At 34.4% G+C, this 17,965-nt stretch overlaps 2 pseudogenes; one reads left to right on the forward strand and one right to left on the reverse strand.

Annotated features, from left to right (window-relative positions):
• The first annotated feature begins 2,239 nt into the window (after nucleotides 1-2,239).
• Nucleotides 2,240-17,789, forward strand: LOC120168056 (annotated as a pseudogene).
• LOC120168014 overlaps nucleotides 10,708-17,965 on the reverse strand; it is a 55,448-nt pseudogene continuing 48,190 nt past the window's right edge.

Raw genomic sequence — 17,965 nt, forward strand, 5'->3', positions numbered from 1 at the left:
TATTAAAAGTTATGAAATAGTCACTCGACTATTTATATGTTTCAAAATCGTCATTTTCTATTAAAAAATTGGTATTCGACTAAGTTGGGCGTTAACTTCTTGACTAGAATTTGATAAAATATGATCTATTAACTATTTGAGCTATATTTAATGAGCCAATTATTCGTTTATATTATACCTCGAGTTAGAATTTGAAAGCAACGATAGTACTCGTAGACATTATTAAAATATGATTTCATCATATCTTAATCAGTAATTTAACATCCAACTCAAACGACCATCATATTTTAACAGAAGAGGACGAGCTTGAAATATATGAACAGTCAAATAGTACCACCGTATCTATAGTCGAATGACCATTTGTATATTTTACCCTAATCATTATTATATATTTGAAAAAATGAAAAATGAAAATAGGATGGACCCACACAGCGCGTTTTAGATTTTGACCTTTCAACGCGGAAAAGAAAAATGAATCATTAAATCATCTCAATCACATTTAATTAGCAAGAATTATTGGCCAAATATTATCTCTATTTTTCTTCAATGTATAAACCTTATAAGAAACTAATGAAACTATGTGGAAAGGTGAATTAAAATGGCGAATATACAATGATTTTTCTGGAAGAGATTTAATTATTTTTCAATTAGTTTGACCCTTCAACTTTCAGTCCATTATCATTTTAGTACTTGGACAAATTCTTTATTTAGAAAATGATGACACAATCCAATCAAGTTCTATCGCGTATACATTTTTAAAAAAATATTTATTAAAAAAAGTAATTGAAAAAACTAAAAGTTGAAGAATCAAACTAATTGAAAAATGGTAAAGAAGTAAAAATGAGAATTTGACTAAAGGGATAGTTTTAAGTATTAACCCAAAGTAAAATTTAAAGATTAATTTTTTAGAAAAAATTTCTGACTACAAGATATTATATGTTCATAATATTTCTTATTTATTGACAACACATATATACACTACAAATACAACTACTATTAGGAGTGAACAAAACTCGACTCGAAAAATCGATTTTTTTTTTTTCAATTTTAAGTTATTCGAGTCAATTGGAATTATAAATTTGGTTTTCGAGTTAGAGTTGAGTTGAAATTTTGAATTTTAGAATTACTCGAAAAACCAAAAATTCGGCTATATATTTTGATAATTTTACGATTTAGTCCCTGATTTCATTATTTCTTCAACTCCTCCATTTTAAGTTCATTTTTTACCAAATTTGAACCACATGTTCCTAAATCATAGTAGAATACACGTGTACTTTTAAATTCTCTTTTTGATAACAAAATTTTATTTTTCAATTTAGTCTTTCAATTTTTCGTAATCTTCTTATTTTTTCAATTCGTCATTTATTTTAAGTCCGTTTTTTACTAAATTTGAATCATATGCTCCTAAACCATAGTAGAATACATGTGTACTTTCAATACCTCTTTTTGATAACAAAATTTTTATTTTTCGATTTAGTTATTCAATTTTTCATAATCTTTTTATTTCTTCAATTTGTCATTTATTTTAAGTTATTTTTTTAACCAAATTCAAGTCACATGCTCCTCAACCATTGTAGGATACATGCGCACTGTACTTCCAATTCATCTTTTTTATAACAAATTTTGTATTTTACAATTTTGTCCTTCAATTTTTCATTATCTCCTTATTCCTTCAATTTGTTATTTATTTTAAGTCCTTTTTTTTACTAAATTTGAACCACATGCCCATATACCACAATAGAATTGCTATTTTTTTTTACTAAAGATGAACTTTCTTTTTATTTAGTCCCTTAACTTTGTATTTTATTCAATTTGGTCTTTTGACTACAATTGTTTGCAAATTCTTTCTTCTCATCAATTCCTTGACTCATTTATACACTCATAAATATTTTACCCTCAAAATAATTTATTTAAAATATAATATTATGAATATATTTCATAATTTTAGATTTTATTTGATATTAAATATCATTATAATATGAAAGAATGATTTATATATATACATTATATAATTAGATAAAGTCAAAAAATTAGAACAAATAACTGCCATAATACTATAAATAATTATAATAAAATTAGTATAGAAACTCGAATAACTCGACTCAAAAAAATTTCAATTTAAGTTCGAATTGTAAAATATGACTCGTCAACTCGAATAACTCGAAATTGTTTTACTCGACTCGATCGAATATTCACCTCTAAATGCTATTGTGGAAAGGGAAACTGAACTACCAGAGCTATGGATTATTACACCTCAGCAAGAAGCGGTAGTAGAGAATATGGAGGACCAGGAAATAGCAGCAGTAGTTATCATTTATCAAAGATCAACGCAGAAGCTCGTGAGAGAGGAAGGCCCCACACGCTTTTTGTTTGTTATTAAAGCTGGAAAGGCCATCAAAACTTTGCAGAAAAAGTGGGGTAGTCATGAGCAGCTATTGTAGTCACTTCAGGCTACTGTCGAGGAACAGAAGAAATTGAATGAGAACAACGAACGAACCCTTCAAGACGTGGTGCGACAATTGGCAGTAATTTCTTCACAATTGGGAACGACAACTACCATTTCCCATGCAGGAATAGGCGAAACTTTGGCTCATCGAGGAAAAACAAAGGTAAAAGACGAATATGAGGATATTTTTCCATTCCCCCAAACCAGTGTATGCATTTATTCATAAGTAAAGATCCAGAGGAATGGCTAGCTTCTACACAAGATTTTTTTTTTAATTTTATGGGACTGACAGCGACGAAGAAAATTGGTAAGCTGGAATCACTTGGTCGTCGTTATATGAAGAATGTTTACAGTGACAGAAATAGAATCGGTAGAAGGATAATTAACCAAATTATGCTAAACAGCAACGGTGGAGGACTACCAAACCCGTTTTAAGGATATGGCCAATCTATCTGATGGGTTCTTAACCCAATGTTTTATATCCGGGCTGCGAATGGATATAAAAAATGAGGTGTTGGCCCAACGCCCAACAATGATGAATGAGATGCTCGACCTTGCTCGATTCTATGAAGCGAGGTTTATCAAAGTCAAAAAGACGCTTAGTTGAGGAATGGGTTCTAAACTACCTCTACTACTGCCCACACCTACTATGTTTTCAAATGGACCCAAAAGATTACCCGGACGACCTCCACCATCCGATACCTCCTTGAATCAACCTATAAGGATCTCAGCTGTTGAAGCTCAGGTGTGACGAGAAAAGGGGTTGTGTTACTATTGTGACGTGGAGTTTATTTCGGGGCACAAATACAAGGACTCCCTAACTATTTCTACTCGATGATGAAGATTGTGAGGAGAAACATATACATAAGGACGGTACAAATTGGAAAATTTAGGCATAGGGGTTCAAGAGTAACCAATGGTGTCCTTCAATGCATTAGCCGATAGTTTTACACCCACTACTCTGTGGGTGAAAGGGGAGCTTCATGGACGCGCGGTGCAGATTTTGATTGATGGGGGCAGTACACAATTTCATACAAACAATGGTAGTGAAATATTTGGGTTTGAGTGTAAAAACAACACCAAAATTGAGGGTACTCATGGGTGATGAAGAGAAGTTACAGAATGGTGTGTAAAAAAGCCTTATATTAAATATTCAAGGTATTGAATTGACTATCGACTTCTTCGTTCTACCTCTCGAGAAAACCGAAATGGTTTTTGGGGTTGCATGAATAACCACTTTGGGACCATTTACCATGGATTTTTTCAAAAATGATTTTTCAATTCCAGCTTGGAGGACTCGAACATCGATGACAACGGGAAATGGAGGTTGAACCTTAACCAATATGATTCCAATCGTTGCATCGAATGAAAAAGACTAATGTAGTTACTGAATGTTACTGTTTACAAGTATAGAAGAGTTCTGAGACAACAATTGGGAATTATAATAGGGAAATGATAGAAGTGCTTGAGGAATTTGAAGACGTGTTCATGGCACCAAATGGGCTACAGCTGGAGAGAGAAACCAACCATGCCATTAACTTAGAACCATCAAGCAAGCCTGCAAATGTTAGACCATATATACACTCGAATTTCTATAAAGAAGAGACCGAACAACAAATTAAACAGATATTGGAGCATCAACTCGTACGAAAAAGTAATAGTCAATTCTCCTCTTCGGTATTGCTGGTGAAAAAAAGATGGGGCGTGGAGATTTTGTGTGGACTATCGTGCTTTGAATGCCATCACCGTTAAGGACAAGTTCTCAATACCCACCATCGACGAGCTATTTGATGAATTGGGTGATTCACAATTTTTTTTCTAAGCTTGATTTGCTAGTAGACTACTATCAAAGACAAAATGAGAACGTATCTAAGATAACATTTTGAGCTCATGAGGGGAATTACGAATTCCTTGTAATGTCGTTCGTCTTAACCAATGCACCATCTACATCACAAGCTACGATGGGCGATCTATTTCGACTATTTTACGTAAATTTATGCTTATCTTCTTGGATGAGATATTGGTCTTCAGTAAGGATTGGCCAAAACACTTGTAACACTGAGGCAAATGTTGTATCTACCGCGGACAGTGGGATTTGTAGTTAAACGAAGCAAATGCTCCTTTGGTTAAGAGGAGGTGGAGTACCTTAGTCATATAGTATCTCGGATGGGTTTAACTGTAGACCCAACAAAATTTATGTTGAAAAAAGCCAAGTTGGACACATGGCCAAAAACAACTTTCGGTGGTTTAAATTAATGCATCGATTTTTTTGTTGAAATTTGGAAAATGGTAAAATCATTTTTAGTCATTATAATTTAGGGTATTTATAAATTAGTCCTTAAGTTTCAACTATAAATACCCTAGCTCATTTAGCTTCAAAACCATCCCAAAACATTATAGCTTTCTTCCAATACTAGAGAGAATTTAGAGAGTTTCTTGAGAGTTATTTTCTCTTTTTTATCAAGAGAGAATTGTCATTGTTTTCTCCTTGGTCGATCGAGAGAAGTTGTAATTCCTATTTTCTCATAGTGAAATTCTTCTACCGTTGCCCGTGGTTTTTACCATATATTATTTAGGGGTTTTCCACGTAAATTTTGTGCCTCTTTTATCTTCATTTTTTATTTTCTCAAATTATCAGTTGTGATTTTGCTCTATCCGATAGCCGTCTTCTGCAATAATTGGTATCCGAGCCAGATTAGAGTGTGTAATATCTGCTTATTGTCTTTGTGGTTGCCACCAAAAGGTGGATCCTCCAACATAAGAAAGTAAGAAGTTATTACCCATTCTTTGAAGGTTCCAGAGAACTATTCACGATAGTGAAATAGTGGGAGCTATCCGTAAAAGAAGCTATGGCAACGAAATTTGATATTGAAAAATTCAATGGGAGAAATTTCTCATTGTGGAAATTGAAGATGAAGGCTATCCCGAGGAAAAACAGTTGTCTAGCAGCTATCAGTGAAAGGCCAGTGAATTTCATAGATGACAACAAATGGATCGAAATGAACGGGAATGCTATGGCAAACTTTCATCTAGCATTAGGAGATATGGGATCATCTCACCAAATTGTACGAGGCCACATCGCTGCACAATAAAATTTTCCTTAAGAGAAAATTGTACACTCTCCGTATGCCAGAATCTACTTCAGTGACGGAGCACTTAAATACACTGAACACTTTATTTTCTCAGCTTACATCCTTAAGCTGTAAAATAGGAGAACAAGAACGTGCTGAACTTCTACTTAAAAGTCTACCAGATACATATGATCAACTCATCATCAACTTGACAAACAGTAATGTCACTAGTCTAGTCTTCGATGACATTGCAGCTGCTGTTCTACAAGAAGAAAATAGGCACAAAAACAAGAAAGACAAACAAGTAAATCTACAACTAGCAGAAGCATTGACAACGATGACAACGATGAGAGGAAGATCAACAGAATGTGGCCAAAGCAGCAGTCACAAATATGGTAGATCGAAGTCGAGGAGCAAGAAGAATTTAAAGTGCTACAACTGTGGAAAGAAAGGTCACTTGAAGAAGGATTGTTGGAGTCTAAATAAAAACTCAAATCCACAAGGTAATACCGCAAACACTTCATATGATGGAGATGTTCTATGCTGTGAAGCGTCAACCACCGTGGAAGGTAGAAAAAGATATGCAGACATATGGCTCATTAATTCGGGAGCAACATATCACATGACCTCAAGAAGAGAATGGTTCCATCATTATGAACATGTCTCAGGAGGATCTGTGTATAGTTGCAATGATCATGCCTTAGAGATCATTGGCGTGGGAACCATCAAATTGAAGATGTATGATGGAACAATTAAAGTTGTTCGAGATGTGCGGCACGTGAAAGGCCTGAAGAAAAATTTATTATCCTACGGATTGTTGGATAATAATGCAAGCAAGATTGAAACACGTAAAGCAATCATGAAGGTGTTCCGTGAAGCGCTTGTGGTGCTGAAAGGCGAAAAGATAGCAGCAAACTTGTACATGCTGAAATGAGAGACTTTGCTAGAAGCAGAAGCCTCTGTTGCCTTATATAGTTCAGATTCTGTAATGCTATGACATCCGAAACTTGGACACATGTCAGAACAAGGAATGAAAGTCCTTGTGGAGAAAAAGCTACTTCCAGGCTTAACAAATGTAACACTTCCTTTGTGTGAGCATTGCATAACAAGTAAGCAGCACCGGTTGAAATTTAACACGTCAAATTCTAGAGACAAAAGTGTTCTAGAATTGGTTCATTCTGACGTATGGCAAGCACCAGTTACATCCCTAGGTGGAGCAAAATATTTTGTCTCATTTATTGATGACTACTCCAGGAGATGTTGGGTGTACCCTATTAAGAAGAAGTCAAATGTGTTTTCCACTTTAAAAAACTTCAAAGCGCGGGTGGAACTTGATTCTGGAAATAAGATCAAGTGTTTCAGAACAGATAATGGAGGAGAATACACAAGCGAAGAATTTGATGACTTTTGCAGGAAAGAAGGCATCAAAAGATAGTTCACAGTGGCGAACACTCCTCAACAAAATGGAGTAGCAGAGCGGATGAACAGAACCTTGTTAGAAAGAACAAGAGCAATGTTGAGGGATGCAAACCTAGAAAAATCATTCTGGGCAGAAGCAGTCAATACCGCCTGTTATTTGGTGAATCGAGCTCCATCAACTGCAATAGAGCTGAAGACACCAATGGAGATGTGGACTGGTAAACCAGCTGATTATTCAAGCCTCCATGTATTTGGAAGTATTGTATACGTGATGTACAACTCCCAAGAAATTTCAAAGCTGGATCCAAAATCCAGGAAATGCAAATTCTTGGGGTATGTTGATTGTGTAAAGGGGTATCGCTTGTGGGATCACACTGTCCGCAAAGTGATCATTAGTAGGGATGTTATCTTTGTAGAAGATAAGCTACAAAGAAAAGAAGAAGATGGTAGCGCTGAAAAGTCAGAGACTACACAGATACATGTGGAAAAGGAGTTTGAGCAAGGAGATTCTTTTGAAGCAGAACCAACACATGATGAACAAGAACCTGAGAGTTCTGAAGCTCCAACAACTCGTCAATCAGATCGTGTGAAAAGACGTCCCAATTGGCACTCAGATTATGTTATAGAAGGTAATATTGCATACTGCCTTTTAACAGATGACAGTGAGCCATCAACATACCAGGAGGCAATAAACAGCTCAGATGCTTCACTATGAATGATAACGATGCAAGAGGAAATTGAAGCCCTTCATAAAAATAATACATGAGACCTTGTGCCACTAACACAAGGAAGAAAGCCAATTGGTAACAAATGGGTCTTCAAAATCAAGCGAAATAGTGACGATCAAGTTGAGAGGTATCGTACAAGACTGGTGGTCAAAGGATATGCTCAAAAGGAATGTATTGATTTCAATGAAATATTTTCTCCTGTGGTTCGACTAACAACAGTTCGAGTAGTTTTAGCAATGTGTGCTACATTGGACTTACATCTAGAGCAGCTAGATGTTAAAACAACTTTTCTTCATGGAAATATTGAAGAAGAAATTTATATGCTCCAGCCTGAAGGTTTTGAAGAAAAAGAAAAAGAAGAACTTGGTTTGCAGGTTGAACAAATCTCTATACGGTCTAAAGCAGGCGCTGAGGTGTTGGTATAAGAGATTTGATTTCTTCATTATGTGCCTTGGATACAACAGACTTAATGCTGACCCTTGTGCTTATTTCAAGAGGTCTGGTGATAACGATTTTGTTATATTGCTGTTGTATGTGGATGATATGTTGGCTGCAGGACCCAACAAAGATCATATTGAAGAATTGAAGGCACAACTAGCTAGGGAATTTGAAATGAAGGACTTGGGATCGGCAAACAAGATTCTAGGGATGCAAATTCACCGAGACAGAAGTAATAGGAAGATTTGGCTTTCACAAAAGAATTATTTGAAGAAGATCTTGTCACGATTCAACATGCAAGATTGTAAGCCAATTTCTACCCCTCTTCCTATTAACTTCAAATTATCCTCTAGTATGAGTCCTAGCAGTGAAGAAGAGAGGATGAAGATGTCTTGAGTACCGTATGCATCAGCAGTGGGAAGTTTAATGTTCGCTATAATATGCACAAGACCAGACATTGCACAAGCAGTGAGAGTGGTTAGTCGGTACATGGCGAATCCAGGCAAAGAGCATTGGAATACAGTAAAAAGGGTCTTGAGATACATCAAAGGGACCTCAAATGTTGCATTATGTTATGGAGAATCAAATTTACTAATAAATGAGTATGTAGATTCTGACTATGCAGGGGATTTGGATAAAAGCAAATCTACTACAGAATATGTGTTTAAAGTTGCTGGTGGAGCTGTAAGCTAGGTTTCAAAATTGCAGTCAGTTGTGGCTACATCCACAACAGAAGCAGAATATGTAGCAGCTACACAAGCCAGTAAAGAAGCAATTTGGTTGAAGATGTTATTGGAGGAACTTGGGCACAATCAAGAGTATGTCTCTATATTTTGTGACAGTCAAAGCGCCTTGCATCTAGCAAGGAATCCAACATTTCATTCAAGGACAAAGCACATACGAGTTCAATACCATTTCATTCGTGAAAAGGTGGAAGAAGGGACGGCAGATATGCAGAAGATCCATACCAAAGACAACATAGTAGATTTCATGACGAAGGCGATCAACGCTGATAAATTTACCCGGTGTCGATCCTCCTGTGGGCTGTCAGAGACGTAAGCAATATGATGGTTCAAGGTAGAAAGAATGGTGTGAAGATATGATTGTTCCAATCAAATCTTCAAGTGGGAGATTGTTGAAAAAAACCAAGTTGGCCACATGGCCAAAAACAACTTTCGGTGGTTTAAATTAATGCACCGATTTTTTGGATGAAATTTGGAAAATGGTAAAATTATTTTTAGTCATTATAATTTAGGGTATTTATAAATTAGTCCTTAAGTTTCAACTATAAATACTCTAGCTCATTTAGCTTCAAAACCATCCCAAAGCATTCTAGCTTTCTTCCAATACTAGAGAGAATTTAGAGAGTTTCTTGAGAGTTGTTTTCTCTTTTTTATCAAGAGAGAATTATCATTCTTTTCTCCTTGGTCGATCGAGAGAAGTTGTAATTCCTATTTTCTCATAGTGAAATTCTTCTACCATTGCCCGTGGTTTTTACCCTATATTATTTAGGGGTTTTCCACGTAAATTTTGTATCTCTTTTATCTTCATTTTTTATTTTCTCAAATTATCAGTTGTGATTTTGCTCTATCTTATAGCCGTCTTCCGCAACAGTTTACTACCATACGAGAATGACCAATCTCTACTACAGTTAAAGAAGTAAAGGGATTCTTGGGTATCACATGATATTATCGTCGATTTATTAGAGGATTTGCAACCATAGCAGCCCATTATTGGATTTACTTTATAAAGGAGAGTTATTTGAGTGGACACCAAAGGCTCAGAGAACGTTTGAACAACTCAAATAGTGTCCTTGTTCGACACTAGTCCTGAGATTGTTCAATTTTAATAAGACTTTTTTTTGTCAAAACTGATGCATCGGGAATTAGAATAAGGGCAGTACTAATGCAGGAAAATAACTTGTTAGCATACTTTAGCCAGAAACTAAGTCCACATAAGAAGGACTCATATTGGTTAAGGGTGAATCATTATACCGAATAAAATTGAGTTGTAGTTTCTGGCTAAAGTATGTTAACAATTTGTGTCCTTTGAACCAAGATGAATCCATATAGGGAGTCGGGTCATCACAAAACATTAGAGGTAACAAAATTCGGTTCCATGTCGGGAGTCAGGTCAGAATTCTAAAAAATAAGTAACTCTCACGTTACTCACGAGACACTTTACAAAATCTAAAAGAATGTTGATGATATTCTTTTTTTTGCACAGGTCCAACCCTAACGAATAAATTACTTAGAAATACTTGTTACAGATTAAGGACTCGACATCGGAGTTCTACCTAATAAGAGTAGGGTTATAATGTAAGGGCATGTACTAACCAGACATCCTAAGATAGTCAACAATCAGTCTACTCAGAAGGATTCGACTCAACCTAAGCTCTGATACCACTAAATGTAACACCCCAGACCGATATGGGTAACTCGATTCGATCCAAGGTGTCACATTAGGACCGTTGGACCGATCCACCACAAAATTAGGAAAAATAAAATTTTCTTAAACCATTTCAAAGCATAAATAATTTATAAATAAAATAAAAATTCTAGAATCATTATGACGATAAAACATAATTCAATAATATACAATATCTAAACAAATTTCATACTCAGATATGAAAACATATTATGCCCCACATGCCCCTTAATTATACAAATATTGTACTCTACAAGCAAATACAGAAGGAACTCTAATTACTGATGTCGATAGCTGCACTAGATCGATTATTTTAACCTAAAATAGTGAATAATAAAGTGAGCTTTGGGAAAGCTACGTAATACAAAATTATCAGATGAATGCTAAAGGAAAGTAGATATGGCAAAGCAGAAAATTTCCTTATCTACAGGTTTTCGTAATGAGCCGAGGTTCTATTGATATTACTTCAGGTAACAAATAGAAAGCTTATAGTTCAGAGGAAATATTCTGATGACCATTTTTAGGAGTTTGAAACAGACGTCTAGTGTGTTCCCATAAAATAAAAAATAGTTTAAAAATAGTAGTTTATTTTAGGAAACATTTTTTTAAATCATTGTAATACCTCCACCGGTACACCATATGAAATACCCCAAAACATGCATCCATAAGGACTTACCCTAGACCCTTATGATCTAGGAGTCCAATATGGAAGATAATTCACCCATAAGAACTTAGCCTAGACCTCTAGGATCTAGGAGTCCAATATAGAAGATACAAACATCCATAAGGACTTACCCTAGACCACTAGGATCTAGGTGTCCAATATGAAAGATACATACATTCATAAGGACTTACCCTACACAAAATCTAAGAGTCCAATATGAAATATCATAACAAGCAGAAATTACCAGCTAGTTGAACCTCAAAGTCTCCAAACATCTACCCAAATAGTACCATAGTAAAACAAATCAGATAACAAACAATAATATCAGAAATCAGGAACTAGAGATCAGATATCAAAAATCATACTTTATATAAATCAGAGAAAACATTTTTGTCTATGGGAACACACTAGATGACCCAGGTATTTTTCGAAGGCACTTGGAAATTATCAGGAAGGGAAACATGAAGCTTCCGTAAATTAATTGAATTCCGGAAACAATATCCATATTAAAAGGGTTTGACTATTAACAGATCAAATCAGACATGTAGAAATTTTATACTTTAGAACCATTTATGATTTCGGGTGCATCAAAAAGGTATTCAGGAACCTTACATCGGAATTATTTCAAATTCAGATATAACATGAGTAATTCTATTATTCAGGCTTTCAGGGTATTTTGACATTCTGCTTTCCTGAAAAATTCTTAAAATTTTAACCCAATAAAGAGTAAAATGGTAATTTGTATTATTTTGAATTTATATCAAATTATCAGGTTTCCGGGTCAAATCAGGTTGAAAAGATATCAACACTGCAATACTCATTAATCTTACATACTGATATCCTTCAGAATATTCACTTTTCAATACTAATTGTACTAGATGAGCTAATCACCATTAGAACGGATCTTAAGGGGACAAACATGTATTTCAATTATATTATTTATTTATGTATTACAATCGTATTCAGAGAGACCGACGAGCTTGGTTCATGCTCTAAGACCTTTAGAGGCAGTTCATTGCTTAGGTTTATAGGTATTTTTAGGGTTTATCTAAAGTCATTCACTTATTCCAAGTCACAATGGTATTTAGGTCATTTCAATACTCGAGGTTTTTCTGGTCATTTTTACCTCTTAAGGGTATTTTTAAAAAAAATTTAACCTCGTATTTTCGAAATTAAAACTATTTAACGAGTATTATTGAAATCTAAGAATTCTTGGGTTAATTTATTTATCAAATAACCACTGAACTTGAATTATTCCTTATCAGTTTTCTAGTCAATTATTCAAGATATATATGTTTTTTTCCATACATATTAGGAACTTAAACAATTGGTTCAGGGGTTATATTAGGTCCAATAAAATTTTCCATGTCATTTCGACTATCAGAGGTAAATCATGTCATATTTGTATCTTAAGAGAATTTTTTTTATTTTACTGGGATCAGTATAGGTTAAAAATAATTAATATTTAGTCCCAACCCAATCATATTTATTTATGCATCAACCATTTACCTAACTTGTACCATATAGCATGCAATATGTAGTAAAGTATTACCTTAGTTATTGATCTATGTTGGTTAACCAATTAAACTCCATTCGATTTCTCTCACACTTGAGTTCCATGTCTCATAATATCTCAAATACATAGCAAAAGGATTTACGTCATAAACGAAACTTAATCGGGAAAACTATTCGAATAAAAAATTAAAAAGCTAAAAAATAGCTTATCGTGTTTGAATTTGGAAAAACGGACTTCAGATTCGGACACAGGACTTCGAATAACATAAAATATGACTTTTTGAAAATTTTACTTTTTGGTCAAAGTTAATCCTGGTAAAAGTCAATGGTCCAGAGGGTCAACGGTTCAGTTTGTCAGTTTGGATGAACTAACCAGTTCACTAATTCAGGAAAAACTAATTCTGGTCGGTTTGGGCTAGTCCTATTTAAACAGATCAGTTTCTAAAACTCTCCCCGGGTTGCCGAGGAGCCCCACGCGCAGGGACAACGCGTAACCGTTGACAGGGCAGGTTAAGGAAAGTCGTTTATTCCTGTTTCATTTCCACACCACAAACAACCAGTTCCAAATCAAATGAGCAATCAAAATCACAAGAAATAACCAAAAAATGTAACCGTACACTTACCCACGACGGACGACAAAAGAATCGCGATAAGGAGGCACGACCGATTGAGTTTTAGTCAGAACAACACGAGGTTTTCAAAGGTGGCAATGTGAGGCGAACGGACGGTGGACGAGGCCTGAAATCACCAAAATAACGATGATGATGGGGTTATAAAAAACTTGAAATGATTCTCCACCACAAACGGCTGGGTATCACGACGAGCTCTCAACAGGGTTTTAGTCGCGACGACAAGGTACTCTCAACGATATATGCAATGATGACCATGGTTGACGATGATTGGTGACCGGAGATGGGGTTTTTGAATGATTTTCTACGATTTTGCGATGATCGATGGGGTATTCAGAGTAGTTGGCGATCGAGGTTTGACCGGAGAATGACACTGATCATGATGGTGGCGATGGTGCACACCACTGACAGCGGAGGGGTGCTCGACAACAATCGAGGGTTAAGAGACGGTTGCTTGAAACTTGGGGAATTTAATTTAAAAGTTTGGTTCGACTGGGGAAGTAAAATTTAGGGGTGTTGGATCTCATCCAACTAAAATATAAGAGTTAAGTTTTATAAAATAAAACTCAACAATGTCTTAGCCTAAATGGTAGGGCCATTGGACATCACTGTAGCAATATGTGGATTCAAAACCTCATGGCTGAAAACTCACCAAATTACCTATTTTTTTCTTTGCAGACCATTGATGGGTAAACCTAGGGATTAGTCTTTGCATTGTTTTAAAATTAGAAAACTGGCCATAACTTTTAGAAAATTTCAATTTAACACCTAAAATATAATTAAATCAATAAATTAAAACTAGGGGTGTGACAACCATTGAAGAAAATTGGATCGTTAAAATAGTTTCAGGGTATAAAGTGTTAAAACTCTTACAAAAGTTTCAAAACTCTTTATAAAAGTTTCCACACTCGTACAAGTTTCCAAACTATGAACAATATCCATGTATAAATAGTGTCAAATAGTGAGTGAATAGTTTGCCATATTTTAGAACCTTTAAATACATTTTAAACACTTTAAACATGTTTTAATTAACTTAAAACATTTCACCTATATAAAACAATTTAGAAAAAAATATTTCAAGATATTTTGGACTTTGAATTATTTTTGAAATATTTGATTAAGTCCAAAATCAATTTTACAAATATTTGTTATATCAAAATATAAGTTCAACAATCTCTCCCTTTTTGATATAACATAACTTCTTTGAAAAATTAGTTTTTGAAAAAGGCTAAAAACCACCCTTTAGAAAAATATATTTTGATAAAGAGACTTTATTAAATATATATATATATATATATATTAAGCCCCATTTTTCTTTGATAAATTAATTTTTTCACTTACTTACCCCTTTTTGTAATATCACAAATAATTCAACAATATAGAATAAGTTAAATAAAAAAATAAAGAGTTCAAGCATATAAATCATTTAAAAAACAAAGCTTCCCTAAATAACAACATTCATGAAAAGTTATGGCACAAAAAAACAGTTATGCACTTCATAAGGATATTGAATTTCAATAAGATGAGAAAACATGTTAGTAACACATAAAATTCAATAAATCCCAATGTTTTTAAAATCGGACCGGACCTTAAACCGGTGAAGGTACTGGTTCACTGGTTCAACCGTGGTTAAACCGTGATTGAACCGGTTTATATAAAAAAAATTTACATAATATTTATTAATATATATATATATATATATATATATATATATATATATATAACACTATAGTTCATGATATTAAAAGGTATAAAAATATCACAAATCATAAATATATAAGTTAAATATCATAATATCAAGTGAAACAAAATGATTCAAATCAACTACAACATAATATTTAATGTCAATACCTAATGAAATTCATCAACAACTAAATAAAAAAGTATATAATTGATACAAGTATCAATCATCATAATATTCATTGAAATTGATTCCCTCAAATTCCAAAATATTGGGAAAAGCTTCGTCATTAGTTGAACTATCACCGCCATCACCACTTTGAACTTGAAACTCCATAACATCACTTTGAACTTGAAAGTCCACAGCATCAAGATTTTCATCACCTAGCAATATGATAAATAAATACAAAGTTAAATTTAAATTCACAAACAATACTTAACAATTAAAAGTAAAAGTGTAAAACATATTAAATAATAAATATAATTATATAACTAAAATAAACAAGCAAAGATTAACCTTCATTGTTTTTTGATTTTTTGGGGCTGAAAAAAATCATAACAAACGACGTCGTTTGATTTACTTTTAAAAAAATAGAATCGTGTGAACTGCTTGAACCGCCGGTTCCCAACCGGTTCTTTAGCGGTTCATTACAAAACTGGTTTTGGAGGCTGATTAGACCGGACAAGCAACCGGTTCCCGGTTCAACCGGTCGAATCGGCCGGGCCGGTCCGGTTTTTGATAACATTGATAAATCCAAGACTTTGTTATACTTTATGCAATAATTAAAAATGACATATTAAATCTCATATGCATAAAGCACTACACAATGTCATGCATTTAATATGGATACCAATGGTTAGAGAGATATCATTTGCAAATAATAACATATGCATGAATATCCAAAAAGACACCAATTGAAAAAGATTTTAAAACCTTATTAAATTTGGCATCATAAGCTTAAAGTGATTCCAAATGTTAAAAATATTCAATAAATTAAGGACATCACTTGTTTTGAAAATAGTTTTCAATAGAAGCACCAATTAAGGTAAAAGTATTTTAAAAGAATCGTTTAAAACATAAAAATACATTTTGACCAAAAAAAACATTATGATGAACTAAAAATTAAAAAAAAAAACATTCAATTTTAAAACCGTATCAGGTATAGCTTTGGTATATCACTTGTTGCATTGCTTATATCGTATGGGTCCTGATACGGTATAGCTTTGGTATATCACTTGTTGCATTGCTTTTATCATATAGGTCCTAATACGGTACAGCTTTGGTATATCACTTGTTGCACTGCTTTTATCGTTTTGGTCTTAATACGGTATAGCTTTGGTGTATCACTTGTTGCACTGCTTTTGTTGTATGGATCCTTATACAGTATAGCTTTGATATATCACTTGTTGCATTGCTTTTATCGTATGAGTCATGATTCGGTATAGCTTTGGTATATCACCTGTTGCATTGCTTTTATCTTATGGGTCCTGATATGGTTTAGCTTTGATATATCACTTGTTCCATTGCTCTTATCGTATGGGTCCTGAATCGGTATAGCTTTTTGATATATCACTTGTTGCATTGCTTTTTATCGTATGGGTCCTGATATGGGATTATTGTTGTGATCATGACTTCGCTTCAACTGAGTTTATTTTCAAACTGTTGCTTGTAGGCTTGTTTAATTCTCCCATTATTTTCTCCGCCTTTCCCTTTCATGATTAAATTGATTTACCTTTGACGGATGCTAAGTAATGGTAACACGTAGTTTGTATTGGCTAGACTAAATATTAACAGTGTCATCACTGGCTTTTCCATTGGGAAATGGTTGTTGCTGATAAGCAGTAGTGTTCGCGAAGTTTTGGGAATTAAGATCCAATGCCATGCATATTGCACTTATATTTTTGAATTTTATAAATCTCTAAATAGTGACGGTTTGCGCCATGAATTCCTGAATATAGATTACAGGCAGATTGCAACCGGGACAGAGCAAGATGGGGACAAAAGTCAATGAGGTTGCTCTTCTACAAAAGCGGTTTACTTATTTCCAACCATCACTTGTGGCACGTAACGATATGAAATTTGAGGTCTCACTAGCAAGAGATGCTATAGTCTCTCACATTACTTGGCCTGCAGAAAGTAGCAATGGAAAAGGTTTGAAGGAGACTTGTGTGATATGTTTTGAAGATGTCAATGCTACTCAGATGTTTTCAGTCGATGGTTGCTTTCACCGATATTGCTTTTCTTGCATGAAGCAGCATGTAGAAGTCAAATTGCTTAATGCAATGGTGGCTAGTTGCCCACATGAAGGCTGTAATTCCGAGGTGACCATTGATAGCTGTGGGAAATTCTTTGGATCCTAAATTAGTTGGAATCATGAGCAACCGCAAGAAGGAAGCTTCCATTCCTGATTCAGAGAAAGTTTATTGTGCATTTCCGAGGTGTTCCACACTAATGTCAAAAAGTGAGGTCTTACAATATACTAGTACTGTAATTCTTGGTGCTGAAAAATCTGGGGCCCGAAAATGTGTTAAATGCGATCTCGCTTTTTTTGCATCAATTGCAAGGTTCCCTGGCACTATAGTATGACTTGCTTTGATTACAAAAGACGGAACCCTTATCCTGCAACAGAAGATGCAATGTTCAACTCTCTCGCAAATAAAAAACGATGGCGCGAGTGTATAAAGTGCAAGAATGTGGTTGAACTTTCTGAAGGGTGTTATCACATCACTTGTAGGTATGTAACTTTTCTTCTTTTCCATGGAAAGATTTAGCAACACGAAACTAAACACGATTCAAGGAAAAAAGAAAAAAGAAACCATTTGTGTCCAAAATAGTATAAACTAGTTATGCCTGATATCATAAATGTCAGAAAGCAAGGGGTTGATATTTTCTTGATGGAAGCAAGATCATGTTATACATTTAATTTACCATTTCTTTCCATGCCACC

The sequence above is a fragment of the Hibiscus syriacus genome, unplaced genomic scaffold (assembly GCF_006381635.1).
Source record: "Hibiscus syriacus cultivar Baekdansim isolate YM2019G1 unplaced genomic scaffold, ASM638163v2 tig00111708_pilon, whole genome shotgun sequence".
Taxonomy (NCBI): Eukaryota; Viridiplantae; Streptophyta; class Magnoliopsida; order Malvales; family Malvaceae; genus Hibiscus; species Hibiscus syriacus.